This window comes from Lissotriton helveticus, chromosome 1_1, assembly GCF_964261635.1.
Source record: "Lissotriton helveticus chromosome 1_1, aLisHel1.1, whole genome shotgun sequence".
In the NCBI taxonomy this organism is placed as follows: domain Eukaryota; kingdom Metazoa; phylum Chordata; class Amphibia; order Caudata; family Salamandridae; genus Lissotriton; species Lissotriton helveticus.
This window is the reverse complement of record NC_136057.1, coordinates 1,261,155,571-1,261,160,395: the sequence shown is the minus strand read 5'-3', so window position 1 is coordinate 1,261,160,395 and position 4,825 is coordinate 1,261,155,571. Positions and strand designations below refer to the sequence as shown.

Below are 4,825 nucleotides of genomic sequence, written 5' to 3'. Positions count from 1 at the left end.
ATTAGATATTTTTGCTTCTGGTGATTTTAACAGGAATTGCTTGTCTATTTAAAGAGCATGTCCACCCCTTTTGTTTCAGTTTTTCTAGAAAAATACAAACTGTTGGATGATTGCCTGATTAATTGGGGATAAACGCAAAACGACATCTACGTTTTCTATTATACACAACTGAGCATACAATGTGGTTTACCAAACTGTGCATAAGTCATAGGTTATTTTTTAACACATTTTTTTATGTTTGTCACTTTCTCTTTGTACAAAATATGTAAAATAAGCATCCACTGTAAAAGGATCAATGCCTAACATTAATAAAGATGAGCATTGGCCATTGTATGCATAGTCAATGAAGTTAAGGGACAATGAAGTATGAAAATATGTGGCAGGATAGACTAAATAACGTAACAGAAATAAATGCTGCACATTATGTAATCACTGGAGGCATATTATGCAGCCAAATCTTTATTTAGCCATGTGATATTTATTGATTTGCACCGCAAAATAATACACAAAATGACAGAAACAAGCTTCCATCAAACAAATACACAAATTATTAAATATTTCATTTAATTCACAAACAAATGCAAACATTTTTTTTACTTTTAATGGGAAGGTTGAAACTTTTCTAAACTCAATTGAGACCAGCCATTGGGCATACTATATTGTATTTGATGTACTTGCACTGCTTCCCAAAGTCAATGATAGGATACAAACTGAATTATTTGCTGCACATTTATAAAAATGTTTTGATATTTCAGTTGTGCATTTTGCTTCTATATTGATATGCACTTTATTATTTGGCCAACAATTCTGTGTTTCATGAGCAGTCTAGGACTCCTGCGTAGGTGTTGCGGACCCCTAGGTGTTCTTGGAGCACAGGTTAAGAATGCTTATCAAGATGATTTCTAATCAAATGTACTATAAAAAGAGACGTGCATGTAGGAGAATTTTCTATCATGATTTGCCTTAATCTATTTCAAATCGATTTGGCATTTCACTTACAAATAATTCATTTTCTACCTGAATGTAAAAACAGGCACATTTTATCATTGATAGCCTGATAGCTGTGATGTTGTTATCTACTACTACCAGATGAACTGGTTCCCTGCTGTCATAGGATTCACACTTAAGTGGAACCATGAGAGCTAGGTTAACAGACACGTCTGCCTGCTTACACTGAATGAGTCTAGTGTCTCTGCCATAAGCAAACACTCCAGGTTCTGTTTAATATTTTATTACACTTTGGTCTCTCCTCTGAATACGAGTGTAATTTGAGCTGTAAACAAGAAGATTGCTTTGTTCTAAAAATAGTTTGTTAAAGGCTACTACATCCGAGCCTAAAATATGAGTGAGCTGAGTTACTGCCATATATTCATTCTCTGTTAAGCTGTAAGGGTATGTAGAACCAACACTGTAAATGCATTTTTCTATTTTTAAGTATCGCTGTCTCTTTCTATTATAAGAACACATGATACTCTGGTAAAATTCAGCCTCAACACTATCAGGAGGCAAATGATTTTCCATTAACACAGGTATTACTTGTATCATATTTACTGCATCTAGAATTTGTGTTCTATGCCTACTGTACCATGCACATGTTGTAAAAGAAAACCATTAAGATCTTCAAAAACAAAACAATTAGCAGTAAAAAGAGGCCCTGTTGCTCTTACACTGTCTACTAAGTGGACCAATTGATGAACGTTCATTGTTAAAAAATCTTTTTTCATATAAATCATTAAACAGTTGCACAAACAAAAGTAAACACTGTTCTGCTATATTTAAATCTTCCTGGCTAATGTCATCATTTAATAGCTTATGAATTGCTTTCATAAGTAAACAAAAGTGTAAATAGCGTGATCTATCTAAAACATGATTTTAACACAGGCATTCCATAAAATAAAAGAAAGTTACGAAACTCTGAGGCCTTCCAATATGGTAGTTCATCAACAGACCTTGGAACTCCACTAACGTCCAGTGTGGGTTTTATCTGTTTCAAATAGACATTAACTATTTTGACTTTATCATAAAAAGAGTATGAATGATGCTTGTATTCTTTAGTGAACCAGATGGTCATCAACAATTTCATAATGCCACTACAGACACCATGCATGTAATCAATCACAAACCCTCTGGTTACACAAAAATGTTTCAAAAACATGAACCACATGGGACCTTTGATCCCTCTTACACTGTAATCAGAAAGTCCACTCTCGATATTAGCTATTGCACTGTTTACATCAGATTTAATAGTATCGAGTGTCCTTGGAGGGCCTTTTGGGTTTTCAGAATTGTAAGGAAATACTCTACAGTGCCCTTTTCCTGAAACAGTCACTTCACCCTCTTGTAGACAATGCCAGCACCCAAATTTCCCATTAAACTGGGTACTGGTACAAGACAACGAGCTGGTAAATCACATATGATTGTCAGAAGTGTAGCATGGCAAGTAAAACTACAATTGTTATGATCTTGAAATGACACTCCACTTTCCAGCTGTGCAAGTTCCTCATATAATGGTTTTAAGAAAGACCACATTATTGGCTTTTTTGTGGAAACCCAAATGCCATACAGTAATATATTTTCACGCAGCTTTCTTTGAGATACAGGCAGCTCATTTACCATTAAGTACACTGGCCACATTGATATTTTAGAACTTTTAAATACAAGAACACCATCTGTGTTCATTGCAAATGAAAGGCTGTTAGGGTTTTTCAGGAATCCTCTCTTGAATAAATCCAAATACATTTCCCCATCATATACATCTTTCATTGTTTGTTTCTCATTCTCCATATAGTGATCAAATCGATGTTTCCTTACCTTTTCTGTAAAATGTTTCCGCCTAAACCTAGTCTGTAACTGTGCAATTAGGCTATGCTGAATGAAATAAGAGACTGAGTCACTTTGAATCAAATCTTACAAACAATGTTGGTTAGGACAGGTCTGAGTGTTTTTATCAACATGTGTATAGCAAGTGACACAATAGTAAGTAATATGTGGGGCCTTAACACTTTTTTTATATATTGGTGAAAATTATACATAGTTTTGAACATTCTATTATCACGTGGCAAGAGCAAATAGATGAGATTCAGCATATAGCTAGCTGCCTCATCACTCAAGCGAAAACAAATAATAAAGCAACAAAGCAATAGTATGACCACCCCTAAACATTTGTTGGAGCCCTCAAAAATAGGTGATGATTCATCTGTGGTATTAGTTTGATCAGAACAAATTTTAATTTCTTCGTACTCATTTTGAATGGTATATCCAACTTGATCCATAAGTTGTTCAAAACCAGAATCCAAGTCATTAATTAAATCATCTTTAAGCTGAGCATCCATTTCACCTTTTAAGCTGCTACAAAGTGTATCCCAAACAGCGTCAATTGGATCTTCATCTGTGTCATCTACTGGTGGGGTATAATCTGGTAATGCTGTACTGTTGTCTGAATGCAATGTACAGTGCTCTGCAGAAGGTGATGTATGAAGAACTGTAACAAAAGAAAATATGTTACTGTACATTTAGTAAGCAAAATATGTTTAATTCGATTGTAAATGTATTATGTGTCAGTAAACAAGTACATTTTATGTGGCAGAAACTCAATGTGGGTTGATGAGACCCTTCATTTTTGCAGGTGATGCGCTTTCAAACTATATACTTTCATGCATCAAATTGTTAATGCAAGCGGTATAAAAGGGAGTATATCATTTTATACTGTATCTTTGGGGATACTGTCATCTGCTGTGCTTGAAGTCTGCAAGGATCCTTCTTTTACTTTCTTTGGTGCTGCCTATTGTATAATGTTGTCATCTGCTTCCTTAATGAAATGTTCTGTCTACTATCATGCAGAAAAAGACCAATTAATTCAATTTAGCACTTATAACGTGTAGCACAGGACTTTTTGCAACTTCTAAAAGTCAAATCAGAGAAGCTAGTTTGGTGACTTATTTGGTTAATAATGTATTCTCAAAACTGGACAATTTAACTTTGTGATCACGTTAAAATAACTGCGACATATAATTCCAAAACGCATTGCTTTGTCTCCGCAGAACATGAATTTGAAGACGATTACAGTAATATATTAAGTGCATAGACAACATTTACTTACTTACATGTTTCTTCTATTAAGGACTTGCCTAACTAAACAATCATAAGAAATAAATCAGCAGGGTACATCAAAAATCATGCAGAGCAGATCATTCTCTTTGCAAGGAAGCCTCTTTGACACTGCTGTCTCAAAAAGAAAGATGAGCCCTCTGATGTACTATTAAGTAGATCTTAGTGTGTCTGTATATTGGACAATTGATATCACCCTAATCTCTAAACACAAACCTCAATGCAATTCGAGGTAAATGTCCAGTTGAAAGTGACTAGGTAGAAAGCAGACTTTAATATAATTGTCATTATAAAAGAGAGTGTCTTCTGAGGTTACTGGCCGTTGTGAGTAAATATGTTTTGTAGATTGAAGTGTCCTCTGAACAGATTTAGTGTAATGTTTTATAATGTGCGCTTACCTCTAATAACCATTTTTTGTATGTCCCACGTTTCTTTCCTTTTCTAAGTTGTCCTCCTTCATTCACTTGCATCATTTTTTCTGCTTCCAATAGTCTTGAATAATTATTTGCACATTCAACAGATGTACATACTGTGGAGTACAGATTGAAACACTTTAAATATGGAAATTGAGCTGTGGGTCTTTCTCGCAGAGACAATACTTTGAGTTCCTCGCCTGGTATTATTCCACCTTGACTTGGCATTTAAACTACTTGCCAAGCCTCAAAATCCCCTCTTGTTTCATATAAATCACTCCAGGCAACCCTTCGGAGCAGGGTGT

At 34.9% G+C, this 4,825-nt stretch overlaps 1 pseudogene; it reads right to left on the bottom strand.

Annotated features, from left to right (window-relative positions):
* Positions 1 to 963: 963 nt before the first annotated feature.
* On the bottom strand, positions 964 to 4,580 carry LOC144763804 (uncharacterized; annotated as a pseudogene).
* Between the last annotated feature and the right edge of the window lie 245 nt (positions 4,581 to 4,825).